This window comes from Peromyscus leucopus, chromosome 2 (genome assembly GCF_004664715.2).
Source record: "Peromyscus leucopus breed LL Stock chromosome 2, UCI_PerLeu_2.1, whole genome shotgun sequence".
In the NCBI taxonomy this organism is placed as follows: domain Eukaryota; kingdom Metazoa; phylum Chordata; class Mammalia; order Rodentia; family Cricetidae; genus Peromyscus; species Peromyscus leucopus.
Window position 1 is genome coordinate 9372021 of NC_051064.1, and position 26862 is coordinate 9398882.

Here is a 26862-nt window from a genome sequence, read left to right on the forward strand (position 1 = left end):
GTGGTCCTCACCACCCAGCTTCCTTTGCTGAATATTTTCAAGCCTGAATCACCTGCATTCCCACTGAGTCTATGAAGTACCCATTACCCATCCATTAAGGTCATTTTCTGCTTGAGCTATAAAGAGTCATTTTCCATTTTTTGCCAACTAGAGTATTGACTGTAATCCACATACAATACTGGAGCCTCTCTGGTGGATACATTTTGTCCTAGTTTCCGCTGTGAGCCAAATCCTAATGAACCCTATGATCTGTTATTACAATGAACTTCCTGAAGCCTATAGTTATAATGTACCACGTCTTCAGTTGTTTACAGCGTGGAAGAAAGCACATTATAATGTTTAGCAAGCACATCTTGCAAGAAAAAAAAGAAAGGATGGTGGTGTTTCTTATATAATTCAATGCAACCTTGCCCCAACAAGAAAATTTTATTATACTGTAAAGTTTCTAACAGAAATGTATAGATACAATTTTTATCCCCCCCCTTTTTAATAAAATTTGAACAAAATGATATAAATGGAACAACAAATATTAATCATGTTTACCATTTTTGAATGAATTTAATTTCTAATGGTTTCAATTATTCTGAATAATAAATATTATAATAAATAGTAATACATATCTGACTTAGTTTTCCAAAGTGGATGTGAGTTGTTTTTAAAGACAATGTTATACAAGATAGGTTTACAAATTCTAAGTAGTAAGTAGAAAATAAGATCCCCTTAATCAAAGTCTATCATACCCTCTCTATAAAGAGTTACATGGCCAACCCTTGGTGGAAAGGCAGTGGAAAGTCATGGATCCAGCATCTACAGAGAGCCATCTATTTTCATTCTTTTGCCCTGTAAACTAGTGGAATAAAACAAAGAGAATAGGTTAAGAGAAGGTGGCAATTTCAAAAAGGGAAAGATGCTAGAGTTCTTTTGTTTTTTGAAAGAGTAAATAAGTGTTTACAAAGCACTAACCAAGCAAGTGAAGGACCTATATGACAAGAACTTTAAGACCCTGAAAAAAGAAATTGAAGAAGATGTCAGAAAATGGAAAGATCTCCCATGCTCATGGATAGGCAGAGTTAACATAGTAAAAATGGCAATCTTACCAAAAGCAATCTACAGATTCAGTGCAATCCCCATCAAAATACCAACACAATTCTTCACAGACCTGGAAAGAATAATACTCAACTTCATATGGAAAAACAAAAAACCCAGGATAGCCAAAAGAATCCTGTACAATAAAACAACATCTGGAGGCATCACAATCCCTGACTTCAAGCTCTACTATAGAGCTACAGTAATAAAAACAGCTTGGTATTGGCATAAAAACCGACATGTGGACCAATGGAATACAATTGAAGACCCTGACATTAACCCACACACCTATGAACACATAATTTTTGACAAAGAAGCCAAAGTGTACAATGGAAAAAAGAAAGCATCTTCAACAAATGGTGCTGGCATAACTGGATATCAACGTGAAGAAGGCTGCAAATAGATCCATATCTGTCACTGTGCACAAAACTTAAGTCCAAGTGGATCAAGGACCTCAACATAAATCCAGCTACTCTGAACCTGCTAGAAGAGAAAGTAGGAAGTAGTCTTGAACGCATTGGCATAGGAGATCACTTCCTAAATATAACACCAGTAGCACAGACACTAAGACAAACAATCAATCAATGGGACCTTTTGAAACTGAGAAGCTTTTGTAGAGCAAAGGATACAGTCAACAAGGCAAAGCGACAGCCTACAGAATGGGAAAAGATTTTCACCAACCCCACATGTGACAGAGGACTGATATCCAGAATACATAAGGAACTCAAGAAATTAGACATCAAAATGACCAACAGTCCAATTGAGAAATGGACTTTAGAACTAAACAGAGAATTCTCAACAGAGGAAACTCAAATGGCTGAAAGACATTTAAGGAATTGCTCAACATCCCTAATCATCAGGGAAATGCAAATCAAAACAACTCTGAGATACCACCTTAGGCCTGTCAGAATGGCTAAGATCAAAAACACTGAAGACACTTTATGCTGGAGAGGATGTGGAACTAGGGGAACTCTCCTCCACTGCTGGTGGGAATGCAAGCTTGTACAACCACTTTTGGAAATCAATATGGCACTTTCTTAGAAAATTGGGAATCAATCTCCCCCAAGATCCAGCTATACCATTCCTGGGCATATACCCAAGAAATGCTCAATCATACCACAAGATCACTTGCTCAGCTATGTTCATATCAGCATTGTTTGAAAATGTAACTTAAATGATATATTTCAAGTGTCCAGAAACCCCTTATATGGATGACACACCAAAAGACCATTTAAACTTTAAGCCAGCAATGCAATGTTGTACAGAACTTTGCCATAAAAGAGGGATGGGGGCAAAACATACACTTTTATGCATGGAAAAATATGAACTAATAATCCATGTTGGAAACAGTTTAATTTAGCATTTCACAAAAGAACTGAAAGTATGTAGCCAGTAAAATGTGTAATTCTGCAAACAATACTAAGAGTTTCCAGGTAAGCCAAAACATTTAAATTGGAGCCAAAATCATGCCAGCTTCATCATGCAAACACATGACTATTTGGAATGTAATGACTGTGGAGTTTATTGCATGGCTACTGCATGAAAGGTAGTTATTAGCACAGAGGACTGATGACTGAAATCTAGGACACGGTAGGCTGGCTCATGCATAGGCATGGCCTTTCCCCTTGAGGAGTCAGGGCTCATGGCATGGTGTCAAGAACAAGCTTCAAAATTACTGGAATGAAAGAAACATAGTTAACTAGAATGTGTTTTTAATCAAGAAGCCAAACCCAAGGCAAACAGACCAAGGTTGGAACAGGACTCTGTAGAATCATTTGACCCTGGTGTTGGTGAATTTCTTCATTCACTATATATTGAAGGCAGTTCCCTATCTTTTCTTGAAATGATAGTTCCTGAAATTGGGGTCAGGAAGAACCTGAAATTTCACATTATTGATCCTGTACTAGGATGGACTTATGTATTAAGAACCTTCTGGTTCAGTCAGTTTAGCCAACTTAGGTGTTATATATGATTTTTCAAAATACGATGAAGTTGAAATAAGCCACAAAAAAGAAAAATCAATGTTTTACAGTATAGAAGAATGAAAAATACTCTGAAATGTAGTCTCTTAGTAATAAGATGTAATGAAATAATAGTGGGAATTCATGACTGAGCAGAGATACGTCTTCTAAGTCCCAGAATTATGTATCAGTGGACTTTAGATTTTCATATCAGACACCATGAGTGGTGTGAGTTGCTGTGGAAATGGGACTCCAGATGCATGCCTAAGCAAATTCACGATACACTGTCTGAATATACAAATTTTGTCATCTTCAAAGTGTGGTGAAGGGTAATAATTAATAGGTTTTAAACAGTTTGACTTAATTCATGATCAGTTGTGTCTATTAAAGAAAGAGTTATTGCCGGGCGGTGGTGGCGCACGCCTTTAATCCCAGCACTCGGGAGGCAGAGGCAGGCGGATCTCTGTGAGTTCGAGGCCAGCCTGGACTACCAAGTGAGTCCCAGGAAAGGCGCAAAGCTACACAGAGAAACCCTGTCTCGAAAAACCAAAAAAAAAAAAAAAAAAAAAAAAAGAGTTATTAAGGAATGTTGCATATATGTTTTTGTTCAACAGCCTTACATTTAAGAGTCATCGTTAAGAACAACTGTGTTTTCTCACAGCACATTTTCTCCACTTTGGGTAGCAGCATCTTTCCAGGTCTGAAACTATGAGAGACACATAAGGCACCTGCTGTCAAGTAAATGGAAAATAACATCCTTAGAAACAGCTTTTGTTTCCATTTTTCTTGAGCATGAAAATCAGTCATTTTCTATATTAATACTTCTCTAAGTTGTCTGAGCACTCTATTCACCCACTCATCCCTCTAAGTAAATAGCATTATTTTCATATAAGCAGCTGAAAATTCAGAACAAATCCTCCCAAACAAATATCAAAACTCCAGATGCATAAAGCCAGTGTTTGCCGACCTTAAACACAGCACAAATCCCCAAAGGGTAGAGAGATCCAAACAAGTCATAATTACTGACATAACTAGATTTGTTGCTGTGCACCATCTGAAATGAATACTGTGTGAGCATATCAAGGAACTATTTTCTGTGAATTATTTAAAAAGTCAAACAAAGTAATAATGAAGCTAGCAGGATGAAGCTTCTAACACAGTGTTTTTATTTAAAGCAGTTATAGTTGCTTCATTCTCAAAAGTACATATTTAAAATGTATTTTAAAATGATCTACATTTTTTAATTCCCCGTCAACATTTATGATCGTAGCCAGATTTCCACATGATATTTATCATTTCATGGCAAAATTTAGGCTTATATTCTTTTATGACTGTTAAATTCTTTTTAAACATACCATATTTTAAAATGTTTAAATGATTCTACATCACAGGGTCAGACATTGAGTGTTTTCTATTGTGTTTATTCATAGAATTAAATAACACTGGATATGATTTGCTATATTTGCTTTTCTCACTATTTGCGGCTTATAAATAAAATGATCTGTTATCATTACCCAAAAAAGTAGGCACTTGAGACTTTAATATGTCTAATTTTCTAGTACTGGGCATATCTCAAACATATATGAAGAACTACATACAAGTTAAATCAAGTTTTATGGGTGCTGCCATCTCTCTTGATGCAGTGGTACAGTTAAGAGACTGAGGGGTGTGCTCAGTGGAATGCCCTTCTCTGTGATAAAGTCACTCACTGATAGAATGAGTGAAATGTAAGGCTTCCAAAGATCACTTTTGCAATAGAGGGGGAAAAGAGGGTAGTTATGAGGATCAGATGGCTCCTAAAGATCCACCTCATGTGTCTCATTCAGATAGCCACTAATGCTCTTGTGACAACCCTTTGTCTTTTTCACTCTTGAGAAGAGAATTACCCTTCTGCCTGCTTTGAATTTGCTCTCATATGGCTAGGATAAAATTTGCCCCAAGTGAACTCAGTGTTTGTGTTTATGGAGTACTCGGCATGTCAGACCATGGGTTCTAGTTGAGTGTTTACATTTTCCTTCTTACATTAAATGTGCTTGGCTTTCAACTTATGTTTTGCTCTTGGAAACTGCCTGTTCTTAGTCCTTTGCCTTTATTTCCTACCTGTATTTTCAAAGTGCAGGTTCATGCTCTCCAGTCCAGATCAGTTTCCCATTCAAACCAGGTTTCATTCCTAGAGCAAGGAAATGTTTTTATTGATCCAAAGAAATAACAATCTAACTTCCATCCATAGGTTTTAATTATTAAGAAATTTCACTGTAGGAGATGTTGGGAAGATACAATTCCAGTAATCCTCCAATGGATTAACTAATCATAATTATCTACTTGCAATATCATCAATAATAAGAGTGAATAGAATGAAGATCAAATTAAGACTAGCGTGCTTTGGCAATTGTAAATACAGTGGTTTATGTCACTTTATAAAACTTGCACTCACATACACTAGAGTCAATATTTATTAAATCTATGCACAATCATGCTTATAAATAAAATAGTAGTTTCTATCATTCATTTTATTTTGAGAATGTATTTAGTTAGGATATTGATATTAGCTTTCATAATTCATGCAACTCAGTCAATCTGCCCATATTTTAAATTGTGCAATTATGAGGTCCACAAAGAAAAAAAGGTTTGATTTAAATTTTATTTCTGTTAAAGATCTAAGCAAATATTACTTTAGTTAGCTTAAATATTGTGTTTTAAAGTTGTAGGATTATTTTTAAGAATTTTCCTGAAAACCATGGTGTCTCAAAATTTTGGCTAAATATGTTTTGCTTGTTTTTTTAATCAGGTGCTAGGAAACTTGGTGGTGGTATTCTATGTGATTCCTGAAGTACCAGATAACTTATTCCTATAGAAGGAAAATGAATTTTGGCATTTGACCTGCACTGAAGTTCTGACCTTATAGTTTTATTGTTATGAAGGTTGCATATCTCCTCTAAAGCTTCAGTTTATTTATATGAGGAATAGAAAGAATCCTGCCTATTTTCCTGCCTCCATATCCTCTCCATTCTGAATGATCATTGAACCCCAATATTTCCTTCATATACATAGTTGGGGTTAGTCAAGTGTTTCAGCACTGAATAGCATGAATGCATATGCTGAGAAACCAAGTTAAGTCCCCACTCTCCAGGTTAGGTAGGTCACTGTAGATGTAACCAACCGTCTTATTAAATAAGAAACACAGAAACAATGTAAAAGAGAAAGTCGAGAGGTCAGAGCTCAGAGCTAAATCTCACCCTTCCTTCTGCTGTCCCAGCTTCGCGAAAAGAGACCTACTTCCTGTCGATTTGTTTTTTTATAGTATGTCGTTCTGCCTTCTCATTGGTTGTAAACCCAAACACATGACTGCCTCGTCACTGTCTGAATGTACAGCCCCCTAGGTCTTAAAGGTATATGTCTCCAATGCTGACTGTATCCCTGAACACACAGAGATCTTATGGGATTAAAGGCGTGTGCCACCACCGCCACACTCTTGCTATGGCTCTAATAGCTCTGACCCTGAACACACAGAGATCTTATGGGATTAAAGGCGTGTGCCACCACCGCCACACTCTTGCTATGGCTCTAATAGCTCTGACCCCCAGACAACTTTATTTATTAACATACAATCAAAATAATATTTCAGTACAATTAGATTACCACCACAGGTCACATCTACAATTTCAGCTCCAGGAGTTCCAATGTCCTTTTTCAGACACCACAAGCACCCATAGAAATACTGCCCTTCACCACCACCACACACACACACACACAATGAAAATAAATCCTTAAAAGAACATATAGTCTCCATAATGTATCTCACTTGCATGTCCCTATTCTGCATGTTCTACCTGCTCTACAACTATGGATGTCCCCTAAACTTTCCTCATTAGGATCAGACTTTATATCTAGAACAAGGAGGTTTGAATTAGAGCAAAAAATCAAAATCATTTTGAAATCTCACTGTGGGAGCTGTTGGGAAGACACAAATAGTAATCTTCTAATAGATTACTCATTGTTATCTAATGATACTGGTAGCAACAATAATAGATTATCTTCCCATATCATCTATAGTCTCTACTTACCCAATAATTAATTGTCAAAAGTCACTGCTGGTGGTCCTTCTTAGTGTGTTTCTTTCATAGTGCAGGCAGCATATGTTCCTGCTTGAATTCACTAGGCCATGAAGCTCTCTATGTCTACAAATGCTCACTGAAGTGAAAGATTCATTCAACACCTTTAGAGTACAGAGAAAAGAAAGGAAGCAACCAGGTACCTATGTTTTCCTAACTGAAATTTCTGAGTAAACTAAAATTATATGGTATTCAGCCCATGTATTCCTTTAATAAAATTTGGGGAAGGTTTTGACTGTTTATGATAGGTGGATACCAATGGTGGTTGTACAAAGACGAGAGAATTGGTTTATAGAATGTTTAAGAGGGTCTAAGTTAGCTGTCCCAGAGGGTCCTAGAAGGTTGCAAAATCTTACTGTGGCAGGAACTGAGGGACAGAGCTTGGGGATGATACAGTATAGAAAATGTACCAATATACCATGAGTTGGGTGAGACAGAATCAACCAAAAAGAAATCCTAACATCCATAATGCAAGATTATAGGATTCATAAGGAAAAGGTGTTGGAGAAGCCAGGACAATCAATGACTATATAAGAAGGAAATTCTGTGAGGAAAGGGTTAGATTTTTGCAGGCATCGTGGTTCCTCCAGTCTCAGTGAGATCATATGTGCATCCTTCACAGAAGTTAGATGATCTATCCTGTCTTTCATGAATTGTATATTATGCAATTTAAGTTTAGGTCTTCCATCCACTGTGGATTGTATTAGTATTTTATTAGTACAAACTGTAGTTAACCAGTTTGTATATGGTAGCTAGTTGCTGCCTTCCTTTCTATATGAAATGCTAGGATCCTTCCACCTACTTTCTTAGATCAGCATCCTCATGCTCTAGTCTTCAAAATCTCACTCCAGAGTGCATCCTTAATTGCTGATCTTTATCGCTTCCATATTCTCTGCATAGAGTGCACTTGTGTTCTCTGCAGTCCCCCAGCTTCATTTACTATCAAGCTCAACTATTTTCTGTATTTCTATTAAGTCTTTTGAAGTAATAGCAAACTGTTGGTCTCCAGGGCCTAAACTCACTCTGCACAGTATTCAGTTGTCAGAAGTTTAGCATGTCCTAGTTACTAAGTCAATTAACCTGTTTCTAACTCTCATCCAATTTATCCTTCTTGATGTATTTAATGTGCCCTGCTGTCTTCTTAATAGTGCTCCATGTGATATTATTTTCCTCAGCTTTCTCCCATTTACCTGATCAATATTTTCTGTGGCCTTATTTATTGCAGTTCATCCTTCTAAAGACATATTTCATAGGCACAGGAGATATCCTCTTCTAAAAAATTAAAGAAAAATACTGTAAATTATACGTATTTTACTAATGATTAGAAATATTATCTCTGTCTATTGTCATTGGTGAATAGCTCTGAACTATGGCATGAATAAGTAAATACTATTGATATTGTACTTGCTTATGTTGTTCATGTTTTCACTTCCATCCCTCTATTAATGTTTAAGAAAATTGCACATAGCAAAGAAAGAAAACATGAATGTGAGCTAAGAAAAGTATATTTCTTATGTGAAATTCCTTTTTGAAACAGTTATCTTTAATGTTCAATCTTTAAGTTCAACATTCACAAGTTAGTGTTCACCTTGTAGGAACCTACATATTAGAGATGCATGAAGAAAGGGCTTAGCAGATTGTTCTATGAGGACTTGGATTGTCAGACATTTGCAAGTTAAATTCAAGATTGCTGTATATATTTGAAGAATTAAAAATTAACATAATTTTATTTGTTCAATTCATGGATAAATAATATTCTAAAGTTGCTCAGACTATTTTTATGCCTATTAGAATAATTGTAATTGTTCATTTATTCATTTTTATTTAAGAGTTAAATAATATAAAGTTCACATCGCTTCACAGGCATAAACAAAATGTACTATATAAATCATCTTGTCTTTCGCTGTCAACTTGAAATGCCCAGCATCTCACCTGTCTTCATATTTCATGTAATGAGGCATTCATGGTCTCTGCTTCTATATGCAAAACAGCAGCATTCATCCAGCCTGTCTGGTTCAGGAAGCAAATGCTTTATTTCATTTGTGAGATTCCTTCAAGGTAAAAATGGAACAATCTCTGATTTTGTTTATCTTTGTAACTTTAACTGATAGTCTGAATCCCGAGGCCCCAAGGAGTCTCTGGTTTGTTTCCTCGTCAGTAACAGCTCAAATGCTGTGAGACCAACAGCAGAGGGACCTTCCTGACACTGCATGCTCAGCGTTTCATATATTACTGGCTTCCTATGAACAAGAGCATTTATTTTATTTTTAATTTTTTTTCATGTTTTGTAATATAGTTATTTACCAAATAAACTCAGTCTTGGCATGGCTTCATGCTCAAGGGTGTCAGAGAAATATCAGAACAGGCAGGTTCCTGTCAAAGACTTTTCACACAACAGAAGATGCTGACTCATCCTGTGGATCACTGTGAAATGTGCTTAATTAACATCCTACTTGCACATCACAGAGGATAATGAAGTAGGTATTCTTTAAAGAGTCAGAATAACAGAAATGGAACTTAACAGAAGAATCAAAATATTTTCAAAAACAGAAGAAACTTCTTATCACATGAGCTGAACCAAACCTTAAGGATTGAGACAGGAAAGGGCATAAGGTGTCTAGGAAATGATGGTTCCACCTGAGTGAGGTTGAGAAATTGAGTGGTACATTCTTTAGCTGTAAAGGGCTTCGAAAGCCAAATTTCTTAGAGAAACTAAATATAACGAATGCCTATAAGTAAATGAAAAATCAATTGTGTACTATGGTATCCAATAGTAACTGGACAGTGTACAAACTGAAGTACTCTGTGGAATGCATAGAGGGAACTAGAGACCACCTAAAGGAAAGGTGAAAGACCCCCGAAGGCAGTCTTCCCTCTGGAGAGACCCTCGCCCAGAGATCACACCGAGACCACAAGTCAGATGCAAACAGCAAGAGGCTTTATTCAGGAACACGGGTACCCGGGGCAACACAGTCCCTCCAGAAGTTCGAGAGACTGGCGCGCCCACGGGCTGGAGTGGAGGGTTTTTATAGGGTCTGGCAGCAGGAGCACGAGGAGCTCGGTTTACAGGGTTCTGATTGGACGATTCAAATGAGGCCAGGTTCAAACTCAGGACACCAGGTTCAAACTCAGGACAGCTCGTGGGTTCTGATTGGACGATTCAAATGAGGCCAGGTTCAAACTCAGGACAGCTCCTGGGTTCTCCCCGAGCTCGACACGCCTGCTGTCTGGCTCCAAGTTGTTTTTCTGACCTTTAGTACCCTTTTCTGGGGCCAGGTGGCCGACCGCAGACACCCTGAACTTTCCTGTACTTTTCAGGCTTAGCTCAAAATGGTGTTAGGCTAAGCAAGTTTGCTGGGGTCTTTCAAAGGAAGATAATAGCTGAGTGACTGACCTCAGATAATGAGAAGTGGGCTATCTGAGCCTAAGTTTGTCAAATCTGTTTAAATAGAGTGAGCTAGAGATAGAGACAGAAAATTTGAGACGTTGATTGTATAAAATGCCTGAAAGACAAGGAAAAACATAAACTCGGTTATGCAAAACCATGCCCTTGGTCTCCTACCACAGAAAATGCAGCACCATGTTTTCAATGTGCCCATCTCTTCATGCTGGTGGTTTTGGGGCAAATTTTCATCTTGCAAACTTCATTTCATCTGCACTAACTCTCATTTTTCTAAACTGTTTTAATTCCTTTTATTCCAAGAAGAGCAAAATGTTACACAATCACATTAGATATAAAATAGTCTGTTTAAGCAAGATAAAAAGTTTCCATTTCTTTAACATGGGGCTGTGAGTTCCTGCCTACCTAGCTTACCTTACCATGTTGTTGTAAAGTTCAGAAGAAATGATGGATAGCAAAGTACTTTGACAACTAAAAAACCTTTACAAATGTGAGCTATCATCATTAGAGTTCTGCCATGCCCTGTGTGTGAACCCGGAACAGTTCTTGGTTTTCATTTGTCATGTCACTCTTCTAATTCCTGTAGAGCATGTCCCACAAGATTTTATCATAAGACTCTCTTTTAATCAACGGCAAATGCAGTTTCTTGAAAGTACAATATTGTTTCTATTACAAATATTCTTTGAGCTCTGGAGGAAGCCTAATACGCATTTCAAGGACCATTATACTTCTGATGGTTTTTTCCCCTATCTCTTTCCTTTCATAGCTGCATTTTCTTCATATTATGTGGGTACAGTGAAATTATTTCATCAGGCAAAGTACTATACAAAAAAATTAACTGTTAAATCCCATTCTTTCTCCCCACTTTATCTTTCCTCATCTTTGAATTTACATTCTCAGATCACCTATGGCCTCCATGTGATGCCGCCTGTTGATCATAAAAATGAAACTAAACATTGAAAGTGATGAATATAAGATGGTGGCCTCCTTATTTAGTGGAGCTTGAAATTAGACCTTGGTAGGAGCCTAGCTCAAAAGGTGTTGAGTCACTCAGTTGTCACTGTTTTTTAATGTGTTCTTTATCCCTTTTGCATCCCTTTACCAAATTAGTATTACTCCCATGCTTACAGGCTTCCTTTTGGCCTTTGACATAGTAGCCACAAAAGAGTAATGTAATCCCATTGGCACAGATACATTGCATGATTACCTGCTTTTCCCAGTATATATTAGAACACTTTACTTGTATATAATCATATATTCCATTAAGGCATTCTGATTTTGGTGTGGGGAATAGGAGTATTAATTATTATAGTAGACTACTATTACTTTGAAAATTCCTTAAAATGCAATATAGAGTTGATTGGAATTTGAATCATAAGCAGTTAAATTCAGTCACAGCCTAGAAAGAGTTCCACCGTTAAAGTGGGTTTCATGGACATAGCAAATTTCAGTTACTTGATGTTATGTTTTAATGATACCCTTAAATTTGATCAACTCGTGGAAGAACAGAAGTTGGAATAGAAATGAAACTTCAATTACATTCTTACTTCTCAATCCTTGTGAGGCACAGTTTTAGAACAAAAAGGACACCACCACCAATGTTTATTTGTCTTCAGCCCTCAGGTCTGCGGAGGTGCCCTGGAGCTTGTTGAGTTCTAACTGTGGAAAGTATGGTAGGATCTTGGAACAGCTTTCCTAACACTGCACAGCCCCACTGTTCTCTGTTCTCCTCTCATGGAATCTCCACACTTCTCCCCTAACAGTTGCCTCTTTCAGTCTCAGGGTGTAGCTAGAGTTTTCTGCCTTGCCCACAGTCAGGACAAATCTCTGTCACCCGCCAGTCCCACAGCCGCTCAGACCCAACCAAGTAAACACAGAGACTTATATTGCTTACAAACTGTATGGCCGTGGCAGGCTTCTTGTTAACTGTTCTTATATCTTAAAGTAACGCATTTCTACAAATTTATACCTCGCCACGTGGCTGGTGGCTTATCGGCGTCTTCACATGCTGCTGGTCATGGCTGCGGCTGGCAGTGTCTCCTGCCTTCCTGTTCTTTTATTTCTCCTCTCTGTTAGTCCCGCCTATCCTTCCTGCCTAGCCACAGCCGATCAGGTTTTATTTATTGATCAATCAGAACAACTTGACATACAGACCATCCCCCAGCACAGCCAAGTGCAGACCATCTCAAACACCTGCACTCAGGCCCATGGTCCTAATCATCCTCTATACGGACCTGCTGGGTAACGCCACAAAGAACCCAAGAAGGGCTCCCACAGGACATACAGAACATCCCACAGCATCAGGGATTGACTTAGGAGCTGCTAAGTTCCTAAAGCATTTACACTCTGAATGATGGCTTTGAAAGTATACATGGCCAGGCTGCACTTGGTGTTACATAAAGCTAACCTGGAGGACTCCATAAACTCTCCCTGTAAACTGGTTTGTACATGGTCCTGAATTTGACTGTTCATTCATCTCCTTGTTTGAAGGCTATTAGCGAGATCTACCAAGCATAATGTCTAGAGGGAACATTGAGGACTAAGAGCCCCAGCTCTTCCCTGTTGATCCTGCACTGCCTCCCCAGTTGCCCTCATTATGTTTCACCTCAATAATAAACTTACTTTCCCCCTTCTCTCCTTGGCACTTACCCAAATGGTTTCAAGCATCTACTTAGATAAGAGAGCATCCTGTCAGAGCTGGGTCCTGTGTGATATGTGGATGAGGTCACCAAGCCACTGCCGATTCATAGATAGAAGAGAGACGCTGCTCTTGAGAATATGCAGTAATTGCTGGAAGCTCAAACCTGTAATTACTGTTGCCACTCTGGGAACTCTAGTGAAGTCTCCATAGTTAGCCTTTGCCCTTATCCATCCAGACTTTCCTACCATGCTTTTCTCCAGCTCTTTTGTTGGAATTTATATTAGAAACAGAAGTTGTGAAAATTTTGTTAAGAAATTGTATGCTACTACAATATTAAATGTATATTAATAGACTTGATTATATAATATAAATCAAAAAATAGTTGAAATCTAACTACTTGTAACATGACTTAATTTTAGCTAAAATTATGGATTTTTAACTACCATTTTCTGGTTTTGAGCTCAAGGCAAACGACCTGCAGCACCTTGTTTAGCATTTCAATAGGGGTCTACAGGAGAGGTATTACTTTCTTTCCAAGTACACTAAAGGAAATTGTTGGGGAGGATACCTGGGTCAGAGCTCACAGCCCTGTCTAATGCTGGATGCTGTATCTGAAAACTGTCAAACTTCTGTATTATACTCTGTGTGTGTGTGTGTGTGTGTGTGTGTGTGTGTGTGTGTGTGTGTGATTTTATTTATAGTTGGATGTTTATGAATGTAGAGGCCAAAGGTCTTTCAGCTGTCAACTTTGGGTGTCATTCTTCAGTTACTGCCTATGTTGAATTTGCCACAGAGTTTTTCTCACTTGCCTGGCACTCATGGATTAGGCTAAACTGCCTGCCAAGTGAGCCCCAGGGATCACCCTGACTCCACCTCCGAAACATTAAGCTAACAATTAGGTTATGTGGTCCCACCATGCCTGACTTTTTTATGTGGGTGCTGGTGGTCTATCCATCTCAAGTCTTCAGGCTTTTGTGGTAAGAATTCTACCAACGAGCCATGTACCCAGACCCAGCATTACACTTTTGGTCTCATAGGATCCTGCCTCCTCCTCATCCTGTTCTTCACCCTCCTTTTCTTCCTTCTCTTCATCTTTCTTCTCTTTCAATGCTACATTCTTGGTGAAAAATTTCCCTTGGCTCCAAACTGTTTTCAGGGGACATTACCAAGGAAGACCACAAAGAATCATTAGACACCCTACCATTCCAGACATTTTAAACTCCTCGTGAAGTTCTTCATCTGGAAGAACTATCTTGTCTTTCATTCTGATTGGCTTACTTGTCTTTTGCTGTGCAGATATCTGGGAAGCTAATTATGTCTGAGCTGGTCCAAGCCAGTATCTGGCAATCTCTGCATAAGATGCTAATGCAGCCCACACTGCTTTCCTGGGATTAAGCTGGAGGCTACTTCTTGCCCTTTCTCTTTCCTCTTTTTCTTCATCTATAAATAAACACAAAATGGCTACCTTATAGATGGACTGGAAAGAGTGTAGATAATATGTGTAAGTAGAGTAACTAAAAGTGACATGGTAATAAAGCTAACAGTGGCTCATATTTGTTAAAATTATTTGCCGTGTCAGGCACGATGGTAGGAGCTTAATGCACATTATCTGTAATCTTTTCATAATTATTCCATCAAAAGACCTCTTCTCAAAGCCAGAAAGTACTTTCTCTTTCTTCTTTAACTGCATTATCGGATCCACCATTTGATGTATGTTAGGCAGAGATTATAGTCTTTAGATCTTTGGTTAGAAACACAACTTAATTGTAATAGTTAAGACTAATTTTTGGTTATTAAAATTTCCAGGCTGACCTTAATTCAAATGAAATTGAAGCTCAGTATTTTTCATCAGTTTGGCTGTGCCTCCCAACTCCAGTTTTCACTATACAATAATTTTTGGCTTATTCTATTTTTTCTGGTTTTTCTTATGAATCTGTACTTCTGTCCTTGGCAGAAGGGGTCTCCCTTGTGTGATATTTAGTTAGGAACAGTGCCCTTCCCTCATAATATTCCTCATTCCTGACACAAAAGAGATGTGTTTTACTGGGACATAAGTCCAAGCTACAATGGTTAGTCCAGTGATCTCATTGTGGGGCTCCCCTCACTTGAACAGTGGACTCTCTTATTCATGAGAGTCCTTTCTGTAGAACGCACTAAGCCCAGGAACCCTGCAGAAATTGACATCATGCCCTGTCGACAATCTTTTCTCAGAACCCTCTGCTCATACTGTCTGCTCCAGCTGCTACCCAGCCTTCTTATTCTCCAGGGGAAGAGTCTGGCAGGGTTCACATGGTCCCTGAAATTTAGAACTAGAATTCTGGTTCAGCTTGAACTGGTATATTCTCAATATTGCAAAGGTGGTGGCGGCGGTGGGTGGTGGGGGTGGGGGGGTGTATTTTAAACATCTGCAACTGTTGGAGCCAACCCCCTTGGTAATGCTGGTGGAACATATGTAGAGAAAAGATAAATCAAACTGCCTTTATTTCCTTTGTTAGATATCTTGGCCTGCTGTGCTTTCCTTCTTTTCAAATATTCTCTGAAATTCTACTGTTAATGCAGCAGATGAGAAGTTAAGTCGCTAGCTAGTGTGACTCTTTGGAAACCTCTTAAAGATAGGCTTGGTAGCTTCACTTTAGTTCCTTTATCTTACTGTTATTAACTGTAGAGTTTTTAGCTAAGGTAAGAGGAAGAGTCTTGCTTCACATTTGATTATTTTGGAGTACCTATTTACACCCCCCAAAACACCCACACTGCCAGTTATATTTCCCATGGTTGCAAAGCTTACTTAGGAAAGTCAAAACCTGGTTTACATCAAGAATATTTTGATCCCAAATTTAATCCTCTGCCCACTCCACTTTTTACATTTGAGTGTGGCTGATCCTTTGTAGTCAAACTACAAAATGAGAAAAATGGCAGTGGAAATCTTGAGGATTTACTTAAGTGTTCACCTCAGGAAAACAAGTATTGGTATTGTAGGCATATTGAGGCTCTTCCTGCTCAGTTGACTTGAGATAGTGTTTATTTATGTCCCCATCCCTAAGTGAAAACAACAGTTGATGTAGCTGAAGCGCTGCCTAGATCATTGTGTGAACTCAATGCACATTTGTTAGATGAGTAACTGTAGGAATTCAATGTTAGCTAGTGCTTTGTTCCCAGCCAGCAGTGGGTACTGCTGACTTTTGTCTCATGTTTCTATTGTGTAGGCTTCAATGTTATTTGCCCGTCCATCATCTGTGTATACGTTTAAGGAAATGTCTCCAACATTTTTATTGGATGGCTGCATTTCCTTTACAGGAAAGTAGAAGAATTCCAGCCTTGAAAGCAGACTGATTGAGAGTTGAAAATTTAATCAACAAGAACCAATTTAAAAGTGCCAAGTTGCAAGAAAATCTAGAGTTCTAACTTTATATATCAAATCCTTTTCTGCGCAACAAAAGCCTTAACTTTCTTTTGGTGTGAATGTTTAAAATATGCTGATAAATGGCCACTGAAGAACAATTTAATGCAGAGCAGTACCAACTCATATTTCTCTCAGTGCTCAGAGGGAAAAAGGTCTGGATAAATCTTAGGGATTGTTGAGGTATTATATAAAAACAATCTTGTCCATCAAGTTAAACCATTGAAGATTAATTAAAGTTTCCTTTAAGATATTCATACATATATATGGGTATATTCTTATATAAATGTCTAAGAAAACAATAATATATATATATATACATATATATGATATATGTATCTTTTATTATAGGTAAATATTTGTTGGTTGAATTCTTCAGTAAGGTTTCTATATAAACTTCTGTGTGACAACCTAAATTGAATTTTAGTTGCTGTGCATGGAGCTGTTTCTTTTAGCTCAAGTACATTTGCCGCACAAACAAAATTTTAAAACATTTGTAAACACAGTCTCTGCATATGGAACTATAGAAAATGTGCAGCTAGTATAAGAATACACTGAGTAGCCTGGAGAAACTGAGGAACAACTTGACTTCAGTGAGGCACTAGGGATCTCACAGGGTGTGCTTACATTTCTACCAAGGGTTTTAGAGGGCTGGTCACCTTTTCTTGTGTAGAAATTTATCAGATGGTGTTCTCACAGACATTCTTCCACAGTGAAGCTGGGGTGGTGGGCTTACTTATGAAGTTTTGACTATTTTAATTATAATAGGACTGTGATGGATGAACTGTTCTACATTTAAAAAAAAGTATCATTAAAGTATCAGGCTTCAAATGATATCCAATATCAGTAGCTCCTTTGCACTTAGTGTTTACTTCACTGGTGTTAAAGAGCTGTATTCTGGGAATGTGAAAATAAGTAGCAGCTGGGCATATGCAGACAAAAAATAGTCTTTAACTCAGGAATGGAAGTAGTTACCTATTACGTGTAACAGTTACTGTCTGGATTGATGGCTTGTACCATCGCAAATTTATCATTTTGTGGCTCCTATAATTTAAAAAAAATCAAGGCACTGTGTAGCCAGGACTTCCATGTTAGTGTGACTTTCAAGGCTGCAATTTATAGTTGGACTACCAGACCTAGGAGCTTAGCTGGTAAAAGAAAGAATTCTCACTTGGATATTTCTTGGTGGGCACTATTGCATCCAGGGCCTCAGTTCTCTGGGGGCTGCTGACCCGGATATTCCTGCCCTCTTATGTGTTGGAACTGATGTGTTTATAGGTCTCCTTCATCACAATGTGGGAAAGGAGAAAGCAGTAGACTATGAACAATAAAAAAGAGAATTTTGTTCCAGAAAGACTCCCTTTCAACATTTGTATGGACTGTTGGTTAAAAGCAAGTCATTCCGAGGAATGCACTAGACATTGGCACTAGAAGGGGAGAATTATCACAGGAAGCATTGTTGGTGGAACTGAAAGCCCAGACTTAACCACTCAACCATCACTTACTATCAGTTTTCTTAAACTCCCCAAGCATATTTCATTACAATAAAATGGTAGAAAATTTGGTACTTAATAATCAAGTCATACCAACTTTCAAACGCTTGCCCCTCTTTTAGTGCACAACATGAACCAGAACATTTTAGTCTTAATTTTCTCTCTTTCCTACATATGCCAATATTCCTCCACTTCAACAGATTTATATTATGGAACATTCCAGCCACAGGTCACTGGCTTCTGACCATGTTTAAGATGAATTCACCTCACAACATTGAAAGAAAAATATTAAGATCATGCGAATTCACACACAAGGAATCTAAATTATTATTAATCATGTGAATGTCATATAATCATTAGTGAGTGATTTTTAGTTCTTAGTTTTAAACTAATATAATGATATTAATGAAATGTATTGAATGAGATATACTGTTCACATAATCTAACAGTTGAAGGTAACACCATTAAACCCTTCTCAGTTCCCTTACGTTGTTAAAACAGTGGTAAAAATGGAAAGTAAAATAATACAGTTGGTTCCTCATCTGTCTTTCTGTAATGTATTTTATCTCATAGATTGAGATGATTTACCGATAACCATCCTGTACCTAAGTCCTCTATGTAGTGCTTACAGGCCTAAGTCACCATGCCTGGTTTTATGAGGGTGTTAGACATCTCAGGTCCCAATGCTCATCTGACAAGCACTTTGCAGACTGAGCGATTTCCCCAGTCCTTTGCTGTCTTTCTAACTTAATCTGAAGATAACAGTGAAGTTTTCAGAGACAACATAAGGGAAAGACACTGAAATATAAGGACTTCAGATGTTTTTTAACTTGTCACACACAAAAAGGAGCCTCTCCTGGTAATGTGTGCAGTGCTGTTCATGTGTCAATCACATGCAAGCAGAGAATTGGACTCTGCATCGCTGCTTCTGTTTTCTGGGAGAATTTAGTACAAAGAGAGACCGGTCCTCCTTTTTGTAGGGTGATGGGGGGGGGCTGCAATTGTGTCTCAGCCATTATTTTTCAAACTCTAGAGTTCATTAAAACTCTCTTAGCTGTCTTCACTGCCATCTTTTTTCCTTCTCATGAATTATTCAAGGCAGACTTCACTTGAGGTAAATAGTTTGATTTGAAGGTTTTTGTATCTGGATTTAGACTCAACAAGAAGTGTTAAATGCTCAGCATGTTAAGTGCACAGAGTGGCCCAGACTCTGCTGCTAGGATAGAAGGCACTTGCCGCCAGCACTCTGGGGCTGCCGCTGCGCTTCAGCTCAGTAACTATTTGTCATTCTGAAGGAGGCTGGAATGATGAAGCCTACTGTATAAATCAGAGAGCTCGGTCCCCAAGCATCCCAACATTCAAATCCACTTCTCAGTTAGTGGGAGATTTCAGGGGTTTTACAAGGTAAAATTTCACATTTTTATCTAACCTGGCCAATGTTTTATTAATCAACGTTATTCTTTAGATATTCTATAACAAGCATCAGAAACCACTTTAGCCTTCCTGTTTCTCTTGAGTTAACTGAAATTTGGATTTTGAATTCTTTCAACAGATCATGTGAAAAGAGGACCTGGGAACTGTTTCACCTTAATGACCTTGAGCTAAGAGACTTCTTTCATTGCAGTCATATATTCCTTATATCATATCTTAATTTTAAATTTTAACCACTGAATACATTCATGAAAAATTGACTTATAGAATACATGGCTGAAAACTGTATTGCCCAGAGATAATGGGCAGAACTGGTTCAGTAAAATGTAGCACATTTAATAACCAATCCCCAGCCGGGAGGTGGTGGTACACGCCTTTAATCCCAGCACTCAGAAGGCAGAGCCAGGCAGATCTCTGTGAGTTCGAGGCCAGCCTGGTCTACAGAGCAAGATCCAGGACAGGCACCAAAACACCACAGAGAAATCCTGTCTCGAGGAAAGAAAAAACAGAACAAAACAACAACGACAACAACAAAAACCAATCCCCAAACTCCTATAATTCTTTCACTTTCTAAAATTCTCTTTCTTAAATGATTTTTTCTTACAGCTGTTAACAAAAAAATATATTCACAAAATTATGCTCAGGTTGAAATGGTTTCAGAAAAAGCATTTATTTTATCTTTCCTTTTCTAACACAATGTCATCAGCAACAGCAGTTTCATTTACTAAAGAATAATATACAGAATATTCATTAATTACTATCTGAGAGAGCTGAATTGAGTTCCTACATGTATTCTGTAGGATAAGGCATGCCATAGCAATGTTGGTGTCCCCATTTCACAGTGTAAATATCACTTGGTAGGCAAAGTCCTGAAATCCAAGGACTAAGGCTCTCGCGCTTAAATATCCTTCCAAAAATTACCAACTTACTACAGGTATCTAACCACGGACTCATTAAGTCTTCCAGTGTGATGCAGTGGTGAGGGGTTGTGGGAAGGCATGGATGATTCAGTATTATGTTCTTTCATAAACTACACATCTGTTAATGAGTATATGTGCATTGTAAGTACTTAATCCTTTAGTTATTTATAAAGACACACTGGTTTCAAAAGCACTAATGCATGCACATGTGTATGTGTGTGTGTGCGTGCGTGGGTGATTATGACTTTATTTCAGCAAATTTTATCAGTGAATCCATACAGCAGATTGAGAAGAAAATCTCCTCATGAACATATTATAATCTTGATGTGTTATTGGTTTCTCTGTAGCTGTATAGTTCAGATCTGAAGTATTCCCTAATTTTTCATATGTCAATGATTTGTGAAACTATGTGGAATTGATGGTCCAGCAGAAGTTCATGGGTCACCGAGGTGTGCCTTTGTGGGAGATTTTGGAATTCATTCCCTTTCTCACTCTTTTCTTTGCAAAAAATTAATTGAGAACCTCCTGTGAAGTGTGTTCCATGGATCCAGTCCACACAGCCAACCATCCATGTCCTAAAACCATCTGCCAAAAGAAATCTTTGCTACTTTTATGATATTTGCCTCAGACTCTATAATTCAGATGTGAAGACTCACCTTTGCACCCAGGCATATGGTTTTCTCAGTCTCTGGAAGAAAGGAGTTTTTCATCTGAGTGTCCAGGAAACACAGGAAACAACAAACTTTAAGATATAAAACTAAGGAAAGCTGAGTTCTGAAGGAAAGAGGATACAGATTGCTCAATTAGGATTTTTGAGACCCTGGATGTGTGTGTGTGTGTGTGTGTGTGTGTGAGAGAGAGAGAGAGAGAGAGAGAGAGAGAGATGGTGGGTAAGGAAAAATGAGGGGCACAGTTCTAGATCAGGCTTTATGTTTGTGCATTATAATAACAACCATCATAAGGGCAGACACTGGCCATTTTTAGGGAGCTTGGGAAAAAGTCCGCCTAAATTTACTAATGAGAGCATGGTTGGGTCTCCCGAGAAAAGCTGCAGAGAAGCTCTGTAGGTACAAGTGGGTTTTTACTTCACTAAAGTTCATACAAGAGACCTTCATCGTCTAGGTGTCAGATGTGACATAAAGAAGGGAAACAGGTCTGTTTTATTAAGACCCATGTCTACTGCCTTGTGAATGAACGGTTTCCTGGGGAGTGCTTAGTTGGTATCCCTTCTCTGAAGTCTCTGGTTTTGTATCATTGTAGTTATAGCAAACATGCCTAAAGTGTCATAAGATCTCTAGGTTTCAGCATATGCAAAGGCATATATGTGATTTACCATGTTTTCAAATGGATATACTGATAAAATATGATGTTTAAAATCCCAAGGCTGTGCTTGAGCTCTTTTAGCTCTAAAATTCAACAGGTCAACAGTGGGTTATGACAAAGTTTTAATGGCTTACCAATCTTTTCTTCTGCAATAGAGTCTATTCTTATTTTCTCTCTTCCATTACCTTTTATTGAAGAATGAATTTTTCAACTGAATATATTCAACTGGATATAGTGACTGCATATGTTGTAAGGCTCATTTAGCACTAGGGACAATTGAAAATATATGGAATTTTTTAAATTTCTCTATAACTAAAATAATAAACATAACTTCTTATCATTTAATAGTCATAAGTTATGGAAGTTATTACCATCCTGTTCTGTATGGAACAATATTAACACATAAAGTATTAACAGCATCTTTGCTGAGAAATACAGTGACCATGTATAACTATTCTCATTTCTGTGCCCAAATATATCACAAGAAGCAATGAAAGGAAGTAAATGTTTGTTTTGTTTTATAGTTGAAGGAAAGATGTACCCCATCATGGTAGGGAAGCTTGGTGGCAGGAGTGAGAAACGCCTGGCTACATTTCATCCCTAGCCAGGAAACAGAATGGACAGGACAGGGTGGGCAGCTAACAACCTTAAATCCTGCCCCCAGTGACCCAATGATTCCGAATCCGACTCCTGAACTTTTCACAGTCTTTCCAAACAGTGGTGTTGTCAGCTGGGCCAAGAGTTGGAATACACAAGTGAGCATACAGAGGACAAGCACACATACTAGAATAAAAGGAATTGTTATCTGTGTAAGATTTATGCTTCTCTAGTTACCCTGTCAAAATCTTCCTTGTTCAAGGTTTGGCTCCTACCACAAGTCCTTTATGAAATCATTCATAAATATCTCATCTTAATTGTGGAGATCTTTTAGTTTGGGGTGTTTCTTGCTTCATATCTTTCTTGAACACAAACTTAGAAAATGCTTGTACACCAAGGAGAATGATAAAGCCTTTATCACATATTCCTATGGTTAATGTTATTCAGTAATTAAAGATAAACTTGCTATTCACAAAATAGAAAGAAAATGCTTAAGGGATTGACAACCAGAGAAAGAGATTTTATTTTATTTTTTCCTTATCTTCTTTTTTCAAGGTATGACAATCCTCAAGACATTTTTTATGTTGCTTTATTGACATTAGCTGATGTTCTTATAGGGAAATATGCAATAAATGGTGAAATAATAATGATTTGTGCTCTTTCACAAAACTAACACCATAGTAAAGATGGCAACTAAAATAAGCACGCCATGAAACTCAAACTAACCCCATTCACCCAAGGCTAAGTCACTAGTGTGGCTCCAGTGAAGAGAAAATGTGAAACTTACCCTTTAACATCGTTCATGCCTCGATGTTTCTTCTGTTACTGTAATAAGATATTATGACAAGAGGATCATAAGGAAGAAAGGGCTTGTCCTTGTTCACAGTTCCACGCTACACTCCACCTACCAAGGAGGATAGAAGAGCAGGAAACTGAGGCAGGTGGTCACATCTTCACAGTCAGCCCAGAGTAATGGATCGGTGGTGTTGTTTATCTCCCTTTCTTCACTTATGTACAGTTCATAGGTCTTCTCACATCCATTAAAATAATCAAGATAACCACTAACAGGCATGTCCAGAGACCCATCTCTCAGATGATTATAGATTCTGTTACAATGACAAGTAATGCTAACCCTCATGGTAGGTGTGTCTTGCATGCATGAGCTACATTGTATAGAATGTTGGTCATAAAGATTTCTTAGAAAAACAAAGGCCACCAATTTCTGTTAGCTTTCTACTGCTGTGACTTGAGAAAATCAATTCAAAGTGAGAAACATTTTTTTCTGGTTAGTTTTAGGAGTTTTAGTCTATGGTGTCTTGTTCCCTGTGGTTTAGGATCTGACAAAGCAGAATGTAATAGGAGGAACCTGAGTGGGACCATAGATAGTCACCTCATAACAGATCGAAACACTGGACATTGCCTTAAAGACTCACCCCTTCAAGTAGGTTACACAGCCTGAGTTTGTGTTACCTCTAAATAGTCATAAAGTTAGAAAGCTGCCAAATGATTGGAAAACTACCAAGTAACCATCATGATCCAATCACTGACCCAAAGCCCACTTGTAAACACAGCTACTTTTTGGACAAACTATCAACACATGAACTTCTGGTCTTTTAGAACAAAATAATAGTAAATTTCAATATATCTCCTTATCTCAACCCCCCCCCGACACACAAACTCATAAAACAGATACCCAGAAATGCCAGTTTAGCTGTTGAATATTTGTGCTGTCTGTATACCTACTTACCAATATACAAAAGAAATGCTATGAAAAATCAATAAAATACAGACATCCAGTAGTTCTTTTTAATAATTTATTTTTTATTGGATCATAGAGGGTCACTTGGTAATTTTGTAATCAGCTGAAATTTTTCTGACTTTGAGAGACTATCTGGAGGGAATCCAAGTAGGGGATTCCCTACTTAGGGGTTGAGACTTATTTGAAGAAATGGATCCCTAAGGCAGTGTACATGAGATACTATGTTTTGTCCTCTCCACTACCCTGTTTCCCTTCTGTTATGGTTAACTACACGCCCTTTGACTGAAATAAGAATGAACGCCACAGGCTCACTACCCTCATTCAAATTCAAGGAAGAAATAATCACTCTATTGCTGATTTCTCCCCATAAAACAGAAGACATTCATTCCTGTCATGTGCAAGTAGTGAAATTGCCACGACTTATATCCAAGATCCACTTTTGTAAACAATATGTTCTTTATTAGGTGTAACTCCTCTAAAATAAAGCTGTAATTCATTTAATAGTCTAAAGATGAAGTTATCTTTACTTTTATAATAGAATAGAATTGTTTGAATATAGTAGTCTTTTCTTACAGAATGATATTTTAAACCAGAGTTAATATGACCATTTGTATCAATAAATATATTCTAAGGTTTAAATAGTATGAACACTAATATGTTTTCATCCTTCATGAATAATGGCCACAAGTTAGGTATGCAACCCAAGGGAATTGTACATTTTACTAATTATGAAAAAGCAAGGTAATTCCATGTTATTTAGTTTGTATAAGAAAACGGAATTTAAATGTACCATGTAGTATATTCTAAATTTGGGACACATTATTTTGTTTAAGCAAAGAAATTTTGGATACAAAAGGAAAGGCAAAAATGATCTCAAAAAAGAAATTATTATGAAGAACTACATGATATATGTTTACATTTTTCCTTTTCGATATATTGTTTTTCTACATTAGTAAATAGGTATATTATTATTGTTTTTGTTTTTTTGTGTGTGTTATGTGTGTTGTTATTGATACCTTTTGAGAAAATATTGTGACCTTTCAGAAATTGGAAAGTATAGTTATGTTTTTCTCTTGTGACCTTGTATTATATATCTAGTTTGAAATCCTGCTTCTCAGTAGGAAGCCATGTTGGGGGTTTCAATGTTGAAGAGAATAATGGTGAAAAGAAAAAAATTAAAAAAAGAAAGGAAGGAAGAAAAGAAGAAACCCTATCTTCCAATGCCTTCCATATATAGCATTTGGAAATATAATGCAAGGTAAATATATTCAAATATATTCTGATCAGAAAGTGCTGTGTGTGTGGAAAATAAAGGTGGTGCTTGTGGGCATGTTTTTTACATAACATCACCATTTAGAATAAACCATTTACACAAACATATGTATACAGGTTCTTATCCAGAAAACATCAAAACTGAATACTTACATTTCTGTAATCAGGAAACATTTTTACTACCCTATGCCTAAGAGTAGAAGGGACATTGAAATGAATGAAGTGCCAATGCTTCCTAAGTCATCAAGGACCCTTGTGTAGTCAGTAGATGCTGAATATTTTCCCGTGGAATTGAAAAGATGATACTTGCTTACACTGTCAAAGCTTCAGTTTCTCAAATGTAGTCTTCAAAGTAGTGTCTGTACATATATAGTGAGAGTAATTTTAATAGAAATTGAAACTTCCAGAAACAGAACAAAAAATTTGCACAATCACACAGAATATTGGAGATATTTTTCATTTGAATGCTGTCTCTATCTCTCTATCTCTGTTTCCCTTTCTCTTTGACTCATTGTCTCTCTCTTTGTGTGTGTGTTCTATATGCAGACACATGACTTGGTGTATTAATTTCTTTGCAACTCTATCCATATAAATGCGCAGAAAGATATCTAAGCAGATAGCAAGCAAGCTGGAAGACAGATCGACAAAAGATAGATAACATACTATCCTTTAAAAGATAAAGTTATTTTTCATCCTTAGGAGCCTAATGCACAATTCAGCTTTTTATCTTGTTTTCTAATTTCAATCTTATAAACATACTACAACATATTCTTTTTGTATCAGGCTTGTTGGCATATAATTTGACCACACTACATACTAATTTAAAATATGCAATTCATTGTTATTCAGAATTCTACATGCATTTTAAACTCATTCAAATTTTCAACAATTTTATTCCATGAAAAGAAATCTAGAGATGGCTCAGCATTTAGGATTACTGGCTGCTTTAGGAGAGGATCTAGGTTTGGTCTCCAGCTTCACTCACATGGTGGCTCACACACTCCGTAACTCAGAGGGATCTAATCCCTTCTTCTGGCTTCCTCAATTTGTGTTCATGCATGGTGCACATACATATACACATGCAAGTAAAATGCTCATACACACAAAATAAGCAATTCTTTGAAACAGAAATCTGTTCCCTGTTAGCTACCAGGTCCGTACTTACTTCCATGGTTTTTGCCCTGAGCATCCAGTAAGCTAAGAAATGTCTCTATAGAGTAACCAATTCTAGGCATATTCTATAAATGGAATCATACAACATTCTATCCTTGTTGTTTCTGAAATCTTTCATTTAGTATAAAAATTTAGTATATATATATTCATATATATCACCTACTCTATAATTGGCAAATAATCATTCATTTTACAAATGTATCACATTTAACTTACCAAATAATAAATTGTGACTATTTGGATTGTTAGATTGTGTCAAGTTTTTGTCTATTTAAGATGATGATTCAGTTATACTAA

General features: G+C 37.3%; 1 protein-coding gene and 1 long non-coding RNA gene across 7 annotated transcripts in view; both read left to right on the forward strand.

The window, feature by feature from the left end:
* Ralyl (RALY RNA binding protein like) overlaps positions 1 to 26862 on the forward strand; it is a 683194-nt gene that overhangs the window by 184330 nt on the left and 472002 nt on the right. The window lies entirely within an intron of this gene.
* Positions 3594 to 12415, forward strand: LOC114709013. The gene is made up of 3 exons (XR_003736875.1): positions 3594 to 6186; positions 6695 to 10005; positions 10530 to 12415. It is a non-coding gene; the product is annotated as an uncharacterized LOC114709013 (long non-coding RNA).